Source organism: Lepidochelys kempii, chromosome 3, assembly GCF_965140285.1.
Source record: "Lepidochelys kempii isolate rLepKem1 chromosome 3, rLepKem1.hap1, whole genome shotgun sequence".
NCBI classification, from domain to species: Eukaryota; Metazoa; Chordata; order Testudines; family Cheloniidae; genus Lepidochelys; species Lepidochelys kempii.
The window spans coordinates 15,706,325-15,725,664 of record NC_136382.1 but is presented as its reverse complement, the minus strand read 5'-3'; the positions used below and the strand labels follow the sequence as shown (position 1 = coordinate 15,725,664).

Genomic DNA, 19,340 nt, shown 5'->3' with positions numbered 1-19,340 from the left:
GCCGGGGGTCCTCAGACTATGTCTAAGGGGTCAGTGAAAGGTTGTCGTTACCATAGAACAGTGGTTTTCAACTACTATTTCCAAAGAGGTTCACACCTCCATTTGAAATTTTTTAGAGGTCCACAAATGAAAAAAAGGTAAAAAAACCACTGCCCTGGTTCAACCAAATATTATCAGGCTTGATGCAGGGATTACTGGGTCAAATGTTTTGGCCTATGTTATACCGGAGATCAGACTAGATGATCACCAATGTAATTTACTATTTAGCATATAAAGATAATATTCCTAATTTATATTTAATCCTGGAGCCCTTTCATGTGTTAACTCCCACTGAAAGCCCTGGGAATTCTCAGTGTGAAAACGCTGAAGGAGCAGATGATTTGCCATATCAGATTAGACCAATGATCTCTTCCATTGACCCATTTATCTTCTCCATGATCAGCACACTATTCATCTAGGTTTTTGTACTTGCACTCATCACTGTAGTCTCCTGAGCTCCTTCCACTTGGAACCAAAGGACACTAAGTGGCTATTTCAAAGTCTAGCATGATTTTATTCCACTGTTCCAACAGCCTGTCAGATTTTTTCCCCTTCATCTTGCCACTAGTATTTCTTCCTTTTTTTTCCGTTTCTTGCTCCTGCTCTTTCTATGTCCTGCCTCTTCCCCCACACCGGGTTCTTGGATATTATTTATTGTTTGGATTCTAGTAGTGGCCACAATGTGCTAGGCAAGTTCACACAGACACAGGCCACAATGTGCTAGGTGATGTACACACACACACATAGAAGACAGTCCTGGCCCCAAGGAGCTTATGATTTAAGGCAGGTAATATACACAGTGTGGGATAGAAGGATACAATCTCAGCATGTACAGTTTTGATACATATCATATACATTTTTGTATATATATTGGGATTTGTATTTGTTTTTATTAAATTCACATCAACCAGACCCTACTACCTCTCAGCCTGTTCATTATTAGTTTGCCAGTTTCTTGAAAGCATCATGGAAGAAGTGGGTCATGATGAGAGTTTTACTTTTTGCATTTGGTGTTGCTATCGTGGCAAAGCTAAGCTAACACAAGAGCAAGGGGACAGTCAATGAAATTGAAAGGCAACACTTTAAAAACTGATACAAGATGATTTTTTCTTTTCTACATAACACATATTCAACCCGTGGAACTCATTGACATCAAACATCCTTGAGGCCAGGAGCTGAGTAAGATTTAAAAACAGATTAGACATTTATATTTTACTTACATATTTATTTAGGCTGGGATTTTTTAAAGAAAGCTAAGGGAGTTAGGAGCCCCAATTCCCACTGAAAATTCCACCCGTAGAAGTCTAAACATATACAAGGCATCTATTTAGGAGTCTGGATAGTTTTGACACAAATTACCACCAGAAATAAATAAGGAAATATCTAGAACAAGTAAGTAGCTAGCCTCATGAATAATCCCTCCAAATCTTTCCACTAGCTTTAGTCACCATCAAGACCTACATACTTCCAAATCTCTACTAAGCTGCAGCATGCCCTGAAAGGCAATATTTAAGATAATGAGAATATCCACAGTTACATCAAATAAGACTAAAATATTTTTAAAGGATATATAAAGCCTTATGCTTTACAGCATGAGTCAACCACCAATTTATGAAGATTAGGAAGAAATATCCAGTGTGGCAGTTTATTGCAAAATTATTCTCTATGGGATTTTTTCCACCTTCCTCTGTAGCATCTGATACCTGCCTCTGTCAGAGACAGGACAACCCACTATATGGACCACAGTGTTTACACAACATAGCCCCATAAACTTCTTGTACTCATTCTTCACTTCCTCAGCCCCAAATGCCTGAGTGAATAGGTGAGCCTTACGTCATGCCCTGAAGACCAAAATAATTGGTCTCTGAGGAACCATAGGCCCTCAGCTAATCTGTGACAAATATGGCGTAAATTCCTTGATAATATAGAGCAGATGGAAGAACAGAGGAGAAAATATTCCACAATATAGAGTTCTCGACTGCCTATGCCCTGCCTCAAGTCTGTGGAGCCTGTCAGTAAAAATACCTCAACTGATCTCAGCTATTACACTGGTTCATGAGAAAGGAGATGGGGCATCTCATGTAGTCAATCCCAAACAAAGCAGATTTTGATAGATTTAAATCAACACTTTGACCTGTTCACAATTTTAAAACTATACTTTATCTAATCTAATCTGTTAATCTAATTTGTTCAACAGCATTTCTAAAGTGCCCATTACCATTTTACCATGGTGCTGAATTGAAACTGGCAGAATGGAAATGGGGAAGGAGAGGCACAGAAATAAAATGCATCCTATTCTGTTTCCCAGTCACATAAATGATCAAAGCTCTATACGTGAGGAGCACCTTGTAAACAAAAGCAAGACTGTTTAGAAAAGAGGGAAGAATATTCTCAGGAGCTTTGTTAAAGGCAGTGATTTATATTCAAAAGAAAGGCAGAAATGTATAATAGCATGCTGTGCATTATAGTCCACAGGGTACATTACACTGGAAGCTTAGTGCTGAAATCTAAAACATAAGGGACAAGTTATGCCTTTAGATATACATGCACAACTCTTTGTGAAGTCAAGGACAGCTGTATTCTTATATTTAATGGTGGAATTTGGCCCTAAATATTTAAACATTTATCGAGGAAAAAACCTGATTGTCATAATCAAAGATAATCAACGCATTTTTATCTGAAATGTAATGGACACAGAACACCATCTGACATCAGAATTAAAGAAATAAATGGGAAGATGAGGGGGAAGATGAGGCTGTAGACTCAGCATTCTCTTTCCTCTGCATGGTCAAGTAAAATTAATTTGTTTCAGGACGCTGAGGAAATTAAATCCTTAGCAACTTGTGGCTGATGTTATTTACTCTGAAGTCCAGGAGTAATTTGATGCAACTTCTCAGCACTGTTCCTATAGTTCCAAAAATTACTGTTTTGAATGTGCTTAATTCTGGAAATTTTCATTATACTAAATACAGGCCAGAAAGAAGTAAGAGGGCTTTATGTGACTCTGTTTCTGTGAGGAGAGCTGAGTCCTTTGGCTTATTCTCCCTACTCATCACAGGCCCACGGCCAGGGTCTATAGCAAGCCAGATGCATGAGTTGGGAGTGACAAGGGCTCAGAGTCCAGCTGCTCTCTGGTGCAAAGTCTGTCCCCAAATCCCTATTTTTTAAGGCTGAAGAGTCTGAAATCTGAAAGTTTTGTTCAATCTACATTATGTTCTAATTTGTATATTTGATTAATATATTTTACTTCATGTACATATAAGACAGCAAATGTCTTGATTACCAGAACTTAAATTGTTATTATAGTAATTGCTATGCTTCTGGCTGACTTTGGCACATCTCCTAGCTGGGCTCCTAGCTTGGGCTGCTCCATGCTCTGTGGTTGGAAGGAACTCTGGCTGGCTATGTTTGCTCCTCCCTAGCTAGGAAGCCCTGGGTGGTGCTGCTTGATTATTGCTCACAGTTTAGCTACAGCATTCCACTTTTTCTTTAGTCATAGCTCCAAATGTATGGGCAAGTAGGGGGACTATGCACCAGGCTTTATTTTTCAACGTTTGAGCCCTCCTGGTTTAATTTTTAACGTTTGAGCCCTTTAATCATAGAGATCTCTCTAGAGTAGTTCTATCCCTAGAGATACAATCTAGAGTGTCTTCTTGGCATTCCAAATCAGGAAATTGCTGCACCTTGGTGAGACCAGTTCAGGAAGCAGCTAGAATCAGGAGGTTGAGCAGATTTGTAAATCTTTAGGGCAAATCAGAGCAAGTTAGGCTTTGTCTGTACTTGGAAGTCAGCCGCTGGTACAACTACACCAGTGAAAACAAGGACAGCTACATTTGCTTGGAACACTATACTCAGTTGGGGCAAATGATGATTATTTGTTTGCACTGGTGCAGCAATATTGGTTGTTGGCCACTGTTAACTGAATTGTGGCTAACTCCAAGTTGTAGACGAGTCCTTACTTCAGATTAAGTATACTGTAATGCACACAAGTTCCCAGTGGTGCTGGAATTAGGAGTGCTACTGCACCCCTTGGCTTAAAGTAGTAATAACAAACACCACATAGGTGGTTTCCTTCATCAGCACCCCCACTATAAAAATTGTTCCAGCACCCCTCTAAGTTCCCCACATTGAACTGTCTGTGGAGACCATGACAGTACATCTTGTGCAATCAGCTGATCTGAGCTGAGGAGTGGCAGGGAGCTAGTTAGGGGAAAGGAGCCGGTGGCAGTGCATAATAGGTCTCTGCATGCCCTTTCCTCCAGTGGATTCCCTGAGATCAACAGTGTCAGTCTGGACTACAACTGCAACTGTAGCTTTTGCTATTTGTTTCCATTGCATTAGTATGTTGCTTATGTGTATGTATTTGGCATGTGGGCTGATAGAAGGGAGGGTGTATGTATGTATGTAAATACAAACTGAGGCTCTAGGCCATATCTGGATCACACAACACAACCGATCTGTCATAATAACATGTTGTACTACCTAATGCTAGGTTTCAGAGTAGCAGCCGTGTTAGTCTGTATTCGCAAAAAGAAAAGGAGTACTTGTGGCACCTTAGAGACTAACACATTTATTTGAGCATAAGCTTTCGTGAGCTACAGCTCACTTCATCAGATGCTGTGTCTCCAAATCTTTAGTTGCCTCCAAATTGCTCCAGATCTTTAGTTTCCATCCTTTATTCCTTTTTTGGCACAAAATACACCATTATTTCCACATCATTCTGGGCTGCTCTTGTGATTTTATCCATATGAATCAGAAGCGAATAAGAGTTGGCAACTACATACCTGTTATATTATAGAGTACACTTTAATCAGCACCCTAATAAACAGCACACCCAGTTAATTGGGACAATTGCCAGGGAGTGGATTTAGCTCACTGCACTTCAGTGACCGTAAATGATGGATAAGCAGCATGCTTGCTGTTGTCTACAAATTTATTTGTAGTAGTTAGCAGGTGTGAATTGGTGTTCCCTGGCATATGTTTCCCCTCGCCCCCTCCCCCCAACCTCCCGCACCCTGTTCAATTTATGTAAGTTCTCTGCTCTAATGTATCTTTTAAAGGTAACTTTCTCTTAGTGCAGGTGTTTAAAAATGGTTTAATTATTTGTCTCTTATTCTTTTCAAAGAAACTAGTGAAACAAAAGTGGCTTCCACTGTAACACATTCCTATGAGGCTTGGATAATCAAGATGATGGCTTAGTTTGCATGTTTCTCTTTCCACCAGTCTGTCAATTCAGAGGACTCTACCTTACTGTGGAACTGCTATGTATAAAGGGACACATACATGAACAATTCTGCTGCAGCTTTCTAGAACTACCTTTGATATTATACACCGCATGCTGGCCATTCTTCCTTTAAAGTAGTGTTCCTATGATGAGAAAAATCTGTATCTAAAAGTAAAACCTAGCACCTGAAACTGATATATGCTACAATTGACTGCAAACACATGTGACATTTTTCTATAATTTGGACACCCTTTGCCAGAAAATTAAATAAAATTGAATACAGCAAACCGCTCTAATCCCCACATTCCTCTCAGATTGTTTCTACGGAGACTGTAAAGCATTAGTGAAAGCAAACAAAGTAAGTTACCAAAAAAAAGGGGGGGGGAAGAACCCCTCAATAAGGCATCTTTAAAATGAGGATCATCATGGTTCAGCAAAAGGTAGAAATGTTGGTATAATTAAAGGAGGACATAATTTGTGGGTCACTCGAAAAGAACTGTCCATGTTGCCATTTGTTTTGACTTGTTGGCACGAGGAAAAGAGACCACTCTGTCCTACTGCAGATGGTTATTAGTTGTGGCTTCTGTAGAGTCTCCGGATCCTCTTTGGAACATGGAGGATTTCTTTTATTACATATTCTGGACACTATCTTTTTTAAATTATTTTTAAAAATATTTTTTTCTCCAATGTGTGCAAAATCTCTTTGCACCAATGCTTCTGTACTGAAATTACTGTGCCAAAGGAATGCGAACGTCTAGAGCAACAATGGTTCATTTTCCTTTAATGACTTTGTCGACAGGATGGAGACATTTTTGTGGTGTGATGAATTCACTCGGTCTCCCGTTGTGTTTTCCCCACATGCTTTGGAAACTCTCTCTTTCTCTAAGAAGTTATGTCCATCCACTCTGGCAAGATCTGCATTACTTTATATTCATTGTGCTTCAATGACACCCCAGTGGTACTGACCTTCTGGGATGACTGATGTAAATTATATGCTATGTAGGGGAAAAATAAAATCTTTTTCTTACTTTTTATGTTCTGCAGAGCAATAAAAGTGAAAACAAATGACAGAGAAAATCAGGCTTATTCAAAAGTAAAACTTTGTGTGTGTTATGGTTTCAGCAGACTCCAGTTTGTGAAAGCAATGAGACATTTCATAATGACTTATGTATCTTAAAGGTGACCTGCCAAGGGAAACGATGTTTGTGCCCTTTTTTGGTTCTTCATGATGCATAAAGAAAGCCTGAAATTATTTTAAGTCCCTGTGAAGTTTAGTAAGAACTCAAGAGACTTGTCCAACAGCAAGCATAGTACTTTTAACTGCACAAGCACTCAAGTGACACTGAGACTGCTCAGGCTTCTGGAAACATGTCGTTCCCATTGGGCATGTTCATTCATTCCAGTATATTTTGCTTGATTTATATATTAGAATTATCAGGAATATTAATTCTTGCCTTCCCTGTATATTTCCCACAGGACTCAACTGAGGACTACAGAACTAAAGTAAAAGCTTCCAGTGGAAGGAAAGGATTGGGGAAGACTGCTAAATCTTTTTCATCTTGACAGATTTTTTTTTTCTTTTTCAGGAGAATACTTGACAAAAATGCCTATAGTCCTGATTTGGCAGGGGCTGTTTAGGTATTTGTAAATCTATCATGGGAGGGAACAGTCCCAGTCAGCGTCTCAGCTTCTCTGTTGTAACTCCGTTGCTCTAAAAACCACCACCACCAGCAATGCTGGCCTTTTGCAACTGTGGCATTGTCAGTGCTTGGGCTGCTCTCAACTCTTCCTCTGCAATTGTAGGCACCAGCAGGAAGGAAGGGATGTTGAGATCACTCAGCTGGCTAGCTGTGAGTGGTAACATCTTCCAGTCTCCCCAAGATGCGTGCGAAGGAGGTAGAAATGGGACAGAAGGCGGGAAAAGACATAGGAAGGAGGCAAACAGAAGGGGAAGATAGGGTATTGATAGGAGGGAACAGGAAGAGTGGGTGCCTTTGGGGCATGCCATTGGTGGAGGAAGGAAAGAGGATGGGGGGAGCATGATGGAGCTATGGAAAAAAGATGAAACATTTCTTCAAGATTAATTTCAAATAAATCAGGATTTGGGGGCTCTTTAAGGATTAATTTGCTGAATGCTAGCCCCACCCCCTTCAAAGAATAACCTAAAATCTACTGTAATGCATATACAGTTGTGCAGCCACCAGACTGGTTTCTGAGGAGAATTGATCCTGGTAAAATTTTTACATATTTGCCAACTGTACAAGAGTTTTAGCTAAATAGGTGATGATAAAAAAAAATCTATATCTATAGAGAGAGACTGTTTGATTAACAATCTTGTGAAGTCACAATCCCAAACAAGCCTTTAAAAAATATTTCATGCCTTTTTTACACATTCTCTCCTCCCCCCATCACATACATAATTACTTTCTTATTTTATATTTTCTGGTTATCTTTGTTAATTCTATTTTACAGACTCTACACAGGATTGTGGAGTGACAGGAATAACCCAATGCACGTAGCCACTTAGCCATGTCAGTAGCAGTGTCACAAATCATCTATTATTTGGGATTGCAGGTAGGCAGCTTCCAAGTAACTCTGATTCTAGTAATCTGTAACAAAATTGGCTTCCCTTTTAGGGAAATTGGCTTCCCTTTTCCTGTACTAGAAAGTTGTTGAGACACTGGAGGAAATTCACAGAAAAGCAACACGAAGTATTTGGAGGTGCAGAGAAGAGGACAGAGGGATGGAATTATGAGGAAAAGTTAAAGGAGCTAAAATATGTATATCTTGCTAATTGACACCTGGGAGTGGCAATGGTCATGAAGCAGTATGCAAGTATTTGAAACAGGCTAGATGTCAAGGACAAAGTTTAGGGTTTGTTTAGGGTTTAATAAGAGGGTATAATTAGGAGTCACGGGATGAAATTGGAGGGAAAATTTAGGCCTTGGCTACACACAGAAGTTGTACCGCTTCAACTGTACTAGTATAAAATAGTACAATTCCATAGTATGGCTGTGTTTATACCAGTATAAGTGGGCTTATACCACTATAGCTTATTCCCATAAAGGAAGGGGAATAAGGTGTATTGGTATGTCATCTTTATGCTAAAATAACAGTGTCCAAACTAGGGATTTTATATTTTACTGGTTTATCACACCTCCAACTAAAATACTTATACTGGTACAAAATCCATGTATAAACCAGACCTTAGCTGAATATCCCTAAAACCCTTCCTGACGGGGACAGCTATTAAGCTGTGGAGCAGTTTTGTGGCGAGACTCATCATAAGATCCACTTTTTGGGACATTTAAACTTGCCCAGAAGAGAGGATCTTGCATCAAACTCTCATAGATGAAGCATCACTTTGAAATGGAGCTATGTGTTTGCAAACCGCTGGGTGCTTATTATTTTTGGATTAATTTTTGTCTCATAGTCACTGGGACCCATCCTTAAAGCCTGACATATACTACCTTCAGTACAGCCTGGTTGCTGTAGGGCTTAAGCCTCAGATACACCAACTGCAGTAGTGCCTAGCTACTATAGGGTCTAGGCCTCAGATACATGACCTGCAGTAGTGCCTGGTTGCCATGAGACAGTGGTTTTTGACCTTTTTTCATGTTCAGACCCCCAAACATTTTCAAATGGAGGTGCAGACCCCTCTGGAAATCTTAGACATAGTCTGCAGCCCTGCAGGGGTCCGCAAATCACAGACTGAAACCCACTGTTCTATGGGAACCACCTGTCAGAGCTCCCAGGTAGACACTTCCTGCCGGGGCCCACAGGTTGAAAACCACTTCTGTGGGGTCTAAGCCTCAGACACACGATCTGCAGCAGTGCCTGGTTGCTATAGGGCCTCTCCCGTCTGCTGGGCGGGGGGGCGAGGGGGAGAGAAATCTACAAGCATGTGAATTTATGGCAAGGGGCCTAGCGTGTTTCTAATGTAAACACAACGCATGGGGGACTTCCTAACCAGGTGCCGAGAGGAGACTGTAGAGATGCCTCTAGAAGTACCCCATGATGGCTCCAGGGTCTCCTCTGAAACCGGTGGGGGGCATCCGAGCATCTACGGGGGAGGGGAGGGGAGGGGGGGGCCCTCCTCTGGGGGACTCCCTAGCGCTCCTCTCCCCTGCGGGCTGCTCGAACGCGCCACCCACGCCGCCGCGCGCAGGGGGAAGCCCCTTGCTGTGGGACGCTGCGGCGGCGGCCCGCCCCTGCTCCACCCCCCGCTCCTCGCGCGGGGCTCCAACCGCCGCCGGTCCCCCAAGTTGAAGGGGCGCGCGCCGCCACACAGAAGATGGAGGCGCGGGGGCGCCGCAGCAGATGTGTGGCGGAACCGGCCCCTCCCCCGGCGGGCGGCGCCATTTTCCCCCTGCTCGGTTAGTCCCCTGGAGCCGAGCGGCTGCCGAGAGGCCTCGGTTCCTCTCTCCGTGTCTGGTGGTAGGGGAAAGAGGACGGCGCAGCTCCCCTCTCCCTCGTGTCTAACCACCCCCCTCCCCCGTCTCTGGACACCAGCCCACTGGGGTTAGTTGGCCACCACCAGGCCAGGCTGCGCCTTCCTTCCTTGCACGCCTCTGCGTCCAGCCCCGTGTGTCTGAGCCTTTGAGTGAGTCACCAGCAAGGGCGAGCGAACAGCGTGTTGCTATTGCCTGACTAACTTAGCAGGGAGCTCATGGGGCCGTGGAGGTATTGACCCAAGGGATATGTTGCCTGGCTGCCGAGGAATCTTTTTTTTGGGGGGGGGCGGGGGGGAGAGAAGGGGAGGGTTAGGTGTGTTTCTGAGTCTTGTACCCTGTTGCAGGAATGTCTGCTAATGTACCTTGGCCTCTGTGATTCCACCCAGCGCTGTGCCGGTGGCACCCAGGTCTGGGGAAAGCAGCTCCTTTCCTTGTAACGTTATCTGTTACCTGGTACCAGACGCTAAAACCAAGATTTCCCCCCCCCCTCCCACGAATTGGCCACCTGTTGCAGGTGCCTGAGTGTTTGGGGTGCCCAATCTGACACCTCGGGCCTGAATTTCAGAGCTGCTGAGCACCCACAACTCCTCGGTGGTAGCTGTGGATTCTCAACAAGTCTGAAATTCACGTTCAAAGCACCCTAATAACTGAGGCACCCAGAACAGGTGACCACTTTGGGGAGTATGGCTACAAATAACTCCTCAGCCTGGTGATCTGCATCCTGTTTCTCTCCTCTTATCAATTTCCCTGGGGTTTACGCTATAGCTTACTGTTTCACTATGCCCTATTTATAGTCATGTTTGTAAACAACTTTGAAAATGTTTTTATAATTTATATAGAACAAGTTGCTGATGTCCAGTTACACCGAAAGTGTGCCAGGTACTGTTGAGTGTTGTTTTGTGGTGGTGTTTATCTTTGCAGTTCTGAGAGTATGGTGGTTTCTCTCCCACATTTTTTTGTGGGGGATGATGGATTTTATTTAGATAGCAGTACAAGCATGTGTGGTGTTTTATAGGTGAAGGGCCCAGACTTTGCAATGAATAAAAAACTACCTGTTCCCAGGTTCTGAGCATTTAATACATTCTCAAGTCCAAGAGAATGCATTTTTTTCTGTTAAACTCTTACAAATGTGTAGTGGTTTTCATTATCATTTACTAAATATATTAAATTATGCTTTATGTATTGGTCAGCAACTTCAGCTCTAGAAATTACACAAATAAATGACTGAAACACTTTGGCCTATGAATGAAAAGAACATGCAAAGTATTATTAGATATGCATTCTAGAAGAAAATGATGTTTTGGGCAATATACTTAGCTTCAAGGGAATGTCTACTGTTAAAATGCTACAGTGGGCAGCTGCAGTGCTTAAACATAGATGCTACCTATGCCAACAGGAATGAGTCTCCCTCCCATTGTCAATCTAGCTCCCCAAGAGATGGTAGTTATGTCAACAGAAGCATTCTTCTGTGGACCTAGCATTGTCTACAACGGGGTTAAGTCAGTATAGTTACCTCTCTCTCGGGGCTGTGGATTTTTCACATCCTTGAGCGATGTAGCTATACCAGTGTAAATTCCCAGTGTAGACCAGGACGTCCTATAGCAACATTAAGGGTGTGTTGTGAGGTACTTCAGAAGATTTTTGTAGAACTGAGTTTACTTGAAGTGTTATAATTTGAACCAAATGGAAATTAGATACAAATTCTGTTGATGTGGTATTTAGAGAATGCCTTCCTTTTGAAATATTCAGCTAAAGTCCTATGTTCTTGTACCTCTATGAGTCTTCTCCTTTTATGCTTTCTCCCCACAGAAGACATTTTTGGAAACTACACCTCTCTCCCTTCCCCTTCCTTTTCTGTTTTAAGTTTATTATTCTTTACCATGGGCCAGATTCCAAAGCCCATTGAAGCCAACAGAAAGATTCCCATTGACTTCAATGGGCTTTACTCAGACCTCATGTTTGTAGATTGGTAACCTGTCTCTTATGGTGACTTTTCATCTCGTTTGTTATTGCTGCATTAGTGGTGAGGGTGGTGTCTTAAGTAATATTGCCAACTCCTGAGATATTTGGTAGTTTTCTTAAAGCCCCAGCTCCTGGAATCATGTGACTACATGAGAATCTCAACTTTCATTTAAAAAAAAAGAAGTAATTTCTGAAGCTTGAACAGATGACCAGAGTATGCTCTAAAAGCTTGAAAACTACAAGGCGAATAAAAAGAACCCCTCACATTTTTTTTATTTTGGGGGTCTAACTCATGTTTTTGGAACAATGTGGTTGACAATAATGCTCAAGGTTTAATAGCATTCACTCAGCTCTTCAGTATACAGGCTTATTTGCTCAGCCAAACAGCATCACAACCAACTACATTGCTCTTATGGACTTAATTTTGAATAACACAAAATGCGACGGTCTAAAACGGGATTAGTCAATTGGTAACTTGTCAACATAAGCAAACTATAATTTAATAAACTACATGTGTTAGGAATTACATTTGCATAATCATTTTAGGCAATGTTGTACACCTTTCTTGGTTGTTAATACCCTCCCTACATGATACCCTTAAGAAATAAGACATGCTAGATTCTGCATTTCTGGGTGATAATAGCATGCCTCAAGGGGTGTGGTAAGGCAGCAGGCCAAACCCAAGAAGTGTGATAATCCCACAGAAATTGTGTGGACTGTTCTGTTGCTATCATGAAGTTTACAAAGAAAATGTGGAAGCCAGTTACAGTTAGGCATGTGTTTTTTCTGTTCTAGGCATTATTTAGTTGGTTATAACAAGAGTTTCTCAACCAGCCGTCCAGGGGCCTCTGGGGGCCCACAAGCAGCTTTTAGGGGGTCCTCCAAAATAAAACAGAAAGCAAGGCTGGCGTTAGACTTGCTGGGAACCAGGGAAGGAAGCCGAAGCCCCGGCGTGTGGGGCTGAAGCCCAAGCAACTTAGATCGGGTCACAGATTATTTCAACATGTCATAGTTTAATCATGAACTCTAGCAAGGAGAATATAACATTTAATTAACTATTTAAAACTAGTAATTATAAAGGCCCTATCTAAATCTATGTCATACTTGGAAATTATTTTCCTCTTTAAAAAAAAAATCTGGCAATTTTATAATTAAAAAGGAAAGACAATTTACATAAATAATTTTATCAATGAAAACACATAAAAATAAGATACCTATCCTGATCGCTCAACACCTCTGACTTGGGGCCCCAGGCAGTTGCCCTGGTTGTTACCCCCTAACACCAGCTCCTCTTTTAATCTACTGGATATGCAAAAAAAAAACAGTTGTTGTGGCACAGGTGGGCCACAGAATTTTTATAGCATGTTGGGGTGCCTCAGAAAGAAAAAGGTTGAGAATTGCTTGGTTATGAGATCCTTGGTAACTAGTCAGAAACCTGTGTGTCCAAAGTACTGAAACTTAAATTGATGCCTTTGTGGGAAACTATATTTTGCTAGACCAATTTACATTTTATATTTCATAAAAAGATCAGCAGTAATGTTAAAAATCATTAGTTTCCATGGCACTACTAAACATACAGAATAATTTTATTTATAAGTAATCTTCTAGCCCCCTCCCTTCCCAAGTTCTTTCACATGCTTGGGGTACTCAAAAATACAGTTAAAATGTTCTCAAAGCCAGCAAAATATCTGTAATCAAAACAACACCTTAAAACTTTCAACAGGAAAATGAAAAGGGAATAATGGGAGGTAGTAAATAAGAGGTTAATCAGTGGTGGGGGGGAAAACATTTGGGACAAAGGGAAAAGGATGGATATTTTCTAAAGTACCCAGTGTTTGCCTAATGCTGCTGCTATGAAGTTGATAGTAAAACTCTCAATGACTTGAGTGGGAGCTGTTAGCCCAACTCAAAGAGCTCTTGAAAGTCTCACTCTAAATGTTTAAAAGTGAACAAAAGGATGTTTGCTCCCATTGTCATACACTGAGACAGATGTCAAAACAGAACAAATATTATGTGTTGGGATGTGCTGCTGCAAAGACCTGGTGGCTCACAGGCTTCATGTGTTATGGTGGGATCCCTAAAAGGGGATGTATTGACTACCAATAAAGTATGACTAAACTTAACTTTTTAATTACTCTTCTTTATTATGAAATCATAAAAATGTAGGCCCAGAGAGGACCTTGAGAGGTCATCTAGTCCACCCCCTACACTGAGGCAGCACCAAGTATACCTCTTAGACCATCACTAAGAGGTGTTTGTCTTAGCTGTTGTTAATAACCTCCAATGATGGGGTTCCACAAGCTCCCTTGGAAGCCTGTTCTAGAACTTAGCTATTCTGATAGTTAGTTTTTCCTGATATCTGACCGAAATCTCCCTTGCTCCCGATCAAGGGACTTCTTGTCCCCTTCAGTGGACATGGAAAGCATATGAGCCCTAAGCATATTTGAAGACTTTTGTAGGTTCCCCCCTCAGTCTTTTCTGAAAATTAAACATGTCCAGGTTTTTTAAACCTTTCCTCATAGATCAAGTTTTCTACACGAGTTGTTCTCAAACTAGGGCCGCCACTTGTTCAGGGAAAGCCCCTGGGGGGGCCGGGCCGGTTTGTTTGCCTGCTGCGTCCGCATGTTCGGCCGATCACAGCTCCCACTGGCCGTGGTACGCTGTTAAAGGCCAATGGGGGCTGTATGAAGGGTGGCCAGCACATCCCTTGGCCTGTGCCGCCTCCCGCTAGATTAAATTTCCCCATGTTAAGTATCCTCACACCTTCTTGTCAGCTGTCTGAAATGGGCCACCTTGATTATCTCTACAAAAGTTTTTTTTTTCTCCTTCTGATAATAGCTCATCTTAATTGATTAGCCTCTTGGAGTTGGTATGGCAACTTCCACCTTTTCATGTTCTCTGTATGTGTATATATATATATATATGTGTGTGTATAATCTTCTTAATATATGTTCCATTCTATGCATCTGATGAAGTGGGCTGTAGCCCACGAAAGCTTATGCTCAAATAAATTGGTTAGTCTCTAAGGTGCCACAAGTACTCCTGTTTTTTTTTTTTTTTTGTGGATACAGACTAACACGGCTGCTACTCTGAAGTCTGAGATTAGTTTCTGCCTCCTCGGAGCATGAGTAGCTCCAGGGAAAGAAAGACCTCCCACTATAGAGTTTCCAATTGAATTCAAAGGAAGAAATGCCTGTGACTTTATCAATACCTCACACTACAGAATCCTGCATCCATAGCATGATTTTTCAGCTGGAGGTCTCTGACTGTTTCTGGTAAATTAATCATCAGTCTTTCAGTGGCTGGGCCCAAAGTATTTCCAAAATTTCTGCCAAAGATGGTTTAAAGAACTCTCATTACATTTATGTTTGGACAAATTGTAGCTATCAAAAAGGAATATGTGAGGAAGGTTATAGATGTTGCATTTTGAGTAAAAAGTTGGAGACCTAGACTTGGTCTACACTAAAAAGGTAGGTTGACTGTCACTCAGGGGTGTGAAAAATCCACTCCCCTGAGTGGGGTAGTTAACTCCTGTTGTAGGCAGCGGTAGGTTGGCAGAATAATTCTTCTGTTGATCTAACTACCACCTCTCAGGGAGGTGGATTACTGATAGCAACCCCTCCTGTCAGCGTAGGTAGTGTCTACGCTGAAGCGCTACAGGGGTGCAGATGTAGCGTTTCAAGTGTTGACAAGTCCCTAATATTATATGGTTTCTAACAGGATCAGTGGTTTACAGTATGAGTTTGGTCAAGTCAAGCAGAATTGTTTTTGTCAAGTACAACTGGTCAAAACTTTAGAAGGGAATCTTTGCTTATTTGTAGATTTTAGATATGCTTTTTAAAGTAAAACAAATTAATACGTGCAAAGAGGCATTCCTGTCAGGTACAGATGTGAACCTTTGCGACTGCTTATCTCTTCTGAGATGGAGAGGAGTTGTGAACAAAAAGCTAGTGGGCTTCATTTTATTCTTGCATGCACATGCATTTCTCCCATTGAAGTTTATGAGAACCACATCCGAGGACAGAATTTTGTCCAGTGTCTATACATAGTTGATGTTGTAGAGTTGAAAACCGTTTGTTGTGCTCTCCTGGTTTTCAGAGAGGAATTCTAGATTCATTGTGCATTATTGAGAACAGATGATGGGGTTGTCATGGTTTATCTCATCAAGTGGAAAGAAGGAGGATAACTGTTATAGAATCGATGTTCCTCATGTCTAGCTAGCGAACAGGAGCAGCAAATGGGAGTTTTGCGAGGGAGTTCTCCAGGTGAAAGAGGAGTGACTCTTACCCTTAGGTGAGTTTGTTGTCTGTCTCTGTCTGTCTTGTGCGCTTGCTTGCTTGCAGTGTGCCTGATTAATTGACATTTATAGTGTGGTCTGTTTGGGGGAGGCTATATGCTGAGCCCAGTGGTGTGCTAGGCAAAGCTGAGAGCTTCCTAAGGAAGCTCTCTAGCCTGCCATCCTTTGATCCCTAATTCCTTTAGGATCCCTTGACAAGGAGGGTGAGGGCGAGGGCTAACTCATGGAGAACAGGAGTTTAAAAAGCCAGTTTGTAAGAGACCAAAGGAGCTAACAAAGAGGATTTTTGTGAGGAAGTTTAGAGAGGGAGCATGAGAGCCAGATACACCTAATAAACATTCTCCTGTCCACCAGCTGACCCCTTCCCCCCACCCCTGCAAATGTTCCTTCCGGTTAAAGAACAAACAACCAAAAAGCCCCCAGCAAGAGTAAAAAAAAATGCAGGCAGAAGTCCAGCAGCAGAGTGAGGGCTATCCATTTTATTGCAGTGAATGTAGCATGTATGATTACCTGCCTTGTGGGCAGGTGGCGTGTGTGTGCATTCAGTGAAAGCAGTTCATGGCCCTCAGAGACAGAGTACGGGCTCTTGAGAACAGAGTGGCTGAACTGGAAAAGCTAAGGGATACCAGTACATAGGTGAGGTTTTTTGGGATATAATGGAGTATTCCCACCCCTGCTCTGTGTTGAGCCCCTCTCCTCGCCTGACAGCCTCTGTGTTGAGGAAGATCAATATCTTGGGGAAGGAGAGCATCAAGCGGGAGTAGAGGGAAACAATCTCATGGTTGGGACCCTCCTTCCAAAAGATATCCTGTTATCCTCTCGCGCTGAGGATACCTCTCTGGGGTGGGGGACCCCTGTTATTACGAAGACAGGTAATAGTAATGGAGGATATGATTATTAGAAATATATATAGTTGGGTTTGTGATGGCCAGGAGAACTGCATGGTGAATTACCTGCCTGGTGTGAAGTTTGTAGATCTCTCAGGACATTTAGACAGACTTGTGTAATGGGCTGGGGAGGAGCTGGTGGTCATGGTACATGTAGGTACCAGTGATATAGGGAAAGGTATGAGAGAGGAGTTGGAGGCCAAATTTAGGCTGGTAAGGAAGAAATTGAAGTCCAGGATCTCCATGGTAGCATTCTCTTAAATGTTTCCTGTTCCGCTTGCAGGGCTAGTTAGACTGGTAGAACTGCAGAGTCTCAATAAGTGGATGAGACTGTGGTGTTCCTAGCAGGGATTTATGTTTATTTTGAATTGGGGAACCTTTTGGGAAATGAGGAGCTTGTACAGAAAGGATGGGCTCCACCTAAACCAAAAAGGAACCAAATTGCTGGCTTGTAAAATTATAAAGGTCGTAGAAGAGGAGTTCTTAGACTACGGGCTGGGGAAAAGCTGACAGGTACAGAGGAGTATGCGAATTAGATAGACATCTCTTAAGGGATGATTTTGTTAAAGGGATTATTGTAGTAAAGAGGAGGGGACAGAAGTTGATGAAGTACAGGTCGGAACTGAAAAGAAACAGTCAAATGAAAGTGTCCCATTCAGTTACATAATGTGAAGGCCTACAACTAAATATTTGTGGATGTGGCCCATATAACACATAAAAAGCTTCATATGTGGCCCACATGGTAAATAGGTTGAGAACCACTGAAATAGAGGGTCAGTGTTACACTGTACATAATCCAGTATACAATTATTTTCATTGTCCATTCTCTTTTAATACTTTTTTAAAAACTAGATAGACTAGTTTAGAAGTGTACTTTCTCGTGTGTTTATTTTATTTTGTTTTATTATTTGTATTTTCATAGAACCCTAAATCCCGAGTCACACGGCAGCACTCCATCATGAAGATGACTTAACATTTCTGTTGCATGATAAGATAAAACCAAAGGCCTAAATACACATGGTTAATTAAAACCCTTACTTCCTAAACGCCAAAGGAGCAGGGACTGTTTCTTGTACTACATCTTGCACAGTGCTGAGCGTTTGCACAAATACAATACTTAATAGTGACATTTCTGATTTTGGCTTAAGTTTAAATTGCAGTAAAGACTAGAATATTTAAAACAAAAACACTAATTTTAATACAGTATTTGCTCAAAGCATCTTCGCATCCAGTGGTTTTCTTCCTTTCTGTTTTGTATGAGTTTTATGTAAGTAAAAATGTATCCCATTTTGCATTATTTCAGATCATATGCAAAAAGTAGTTATGGAAGAAGTGAAATGAGGGCCTGATGCAATACAAAAATTAGATGGAAGTCTGCAGAAATAAGTTATTGTAACAGTAATTTATTTTTGCACCTAAAGTAAGAAAGGTACCATATACACATTCCTTATCTCCTGCTGAATGGAAACATGTAATTAACTTCTAATTTTCTTGGAACCTTGTAAAGTTTTATATGATTTGCCTCTTTACTTTTATTAGAAGTACATAACCCCGTTTTCCTATTGCTTATATGATTTATGGTAAATCATAGTTAATGACACTGACTTCAGAGGCGTTTTGTAGGTGTAAGTCTAGTGTAAATGGGAGAAGAGTCAGGCCCCTAAGACAAAACAGCCCAGTTGAAGACATCTCTATGTTAGAAAATACATTTATCTGAAATAGTCCAAATTTGTTGATATTCAGGGCACCATTTATTTATAGAAGTTTATGAGGAAGTGCAAAATACCATCCCTTACCAAAAGCTTGAGTAAACAGGTGGACTGTGCGCTCTACCTTAAAGATTAGTCAATCACACGTGTGTCCTATCATGTGGGTATTACACAGGAAGACACAGACTGAAGGGACAGGTTATGGAACAGTAGGTCTGAATCGCTGGTCTGAACTCAACCAGAGGAGGCTTAGCATTTTTCCACACAAGATCGTTTGGGAGTGTGAGGGAGTGAGTTGTTTCTTATGTGACCGTATATTTAATTTGTGTCAGAGGTGTTGAGCGATCAGGATAGGTATCTTATTTTTATGTGTTTTCATTGATAAAATTATTTATGTAAATTGTCTTTTCTTTTTAATAATAAAATTGCCAGATTTTTTTTTAAAGAGGAAAATAATTTGCAAGTATGACACAGATTTAGATAAGGCCTTTATAATTACTAGTTTTAAATAGTTAATCAAATGTTATTCTCCTTGCTAGAGTTCATGATTAAACTATGACATGTTGAAATAATCTGTGACCCGATCTAAACATCTGAATTCACTTTGTGCAATATGGCAAACAGCTGTATTTCAATTCAAAGCTAAAACAACTGTAGTACATTGACCCGTTGAAGATTACAGTAGGTTTTCAATTCCATGTTAGCTGTATTTATTGGAGAAAATTGATTTGAGAGTGCTTCTGCTTTTGACTTTGTTTTTAATGTCCG

The 19,340-nt window shown here is 41.3% G+C and overlaps 1 protein-coding gene across 16 annotated transcripts in view; it reads left to right on the top strand.

The window, feature by feature from the left end:
* The first annotated feature begins 9,422 nt into the window (after positions 1-9,422).
* The window catches only part of SUPT3H (SPT3 homolog, SAGA and STAGA complex component), a 470,436-nt gene continuing 460,518 nt past the window's right edge, over positions 9,423-19,340 (top strand). For 6 of the 16 annotated variants that reach the window (XM_073335781.2, XM_078852051.1, XM_073335783.1 and 3 more), the window contains exons 1-2: positions 9,646-9,866; positions 10,557-10,596. The gene's annotated coding sequence lies outside the window, so the exon portion shown is untranslated. The other 10 variants (XM_073335772.1, XM_073335768.1, XM_073335771.1 and 7 more) reach the window with 7 other exon arrangements.